The following is a 1,110-nucleotide window of genomic DNA, read 5'->3' on the forward strand; positions in this document are numbered from 1 at the left end:
TATTTATCCATCTATCTATCTATACACCCAGTCGCAGTAGCGCTCGGTATATAACGCGTACATGATGTTATAGAAAAACAGCTTAAATGTCTATTAATCATAGCGACAGCACCCGGCAAATACATGTCCCTTATAGATGCATGGCGCCTGAAGGGATTTCATGCTGCCAGCTAACAGAGGGTATAGAGATGTACACAGAGGTGTCTATTTTGATCATAACAGGCGCGTATTTTTGCCCGCGCGTCGTCTAATCAACGTTTTGAGTGACGCGTAAAAAGCGAGCGTTTGCAAACGTCCGCGCTTGTTCTAGGCTGTGTCGGCTGTTTTTCTAGCCAGTAGAATCAAACTCAGAGGAAAGCGATTCCGTTCTAGAAACATCGAGGAAGAGGAGAGGATATAGAATGCGACGAAAGCGGATTATCACTGTCGGCGCGGTAAAGATATATATACACAAACACGCCGCGGCTTTGTGTTGCAACCGCTTCTCGTCTGCTAGTATCGGAGGAACACTTGGCGGGTTTCTGTTTGGTCTGCAACGGGAATCTGAAGTGGCGGCGGCATCTCGCGCATGCGCACACTGGCCGCAGCGACGCGCAAGCAATGTGGCGCGAAGCGTAACGCGCGCATTCGACACGCGGGAAGTCCCCTGACGAGAAAAACTCGCAAACGTGTTTTGTCGTGATACATAAAAAAACCGCGTATAAGCCTAGGTCCCTGCATTTTTTAGGTTCTTAAATAGTTTTAGGCTATTTAGGTTCTTAAATAGGTTCTTATTAATTTTTCTTAAAGGGCCGGACACACTAGGCGATAAAATCGGGCGATAAAATCGGGCGATGAAATCGGGCGATGAAATCGGGCGATGAAATCGCCATGAAATCGCCAAGTGTGTCCACTCAATCGCCGCCGATTTCATAGCCCGATTTCATCGCATAGATCAAAACGTTTTGATATTATCGGGCGATTTTGTCGCCCGATTTTGTCGCCCGATTTCATCGCCTAGTGTGTCCGTGGCCGGCGATAACATCGCCCGATTGCACAATTCATCAGCCAATCAGTGTTGTTCAATGATACTGACGTAATAGCGATGTTTTATGTTTAGTATGTCATGTC

Source organism: Priapulus caudatus, unplaced genomic scaffold (assembly GCF_000485595.1).
Source record: "Priapulus caudatus unplaced genomic scaffold, Priapulus_caudatus-5.0.1 Scaffold1070, whole genome shotgun sequence".
NCBI classification, from domain to species: domain Eukaryota; kingdom Metazoa; phylum Priapulida; class Priapulimorpha; order Priapulimorphida; family Priapulidae; genus Priapulus; species Priapulus caudatus.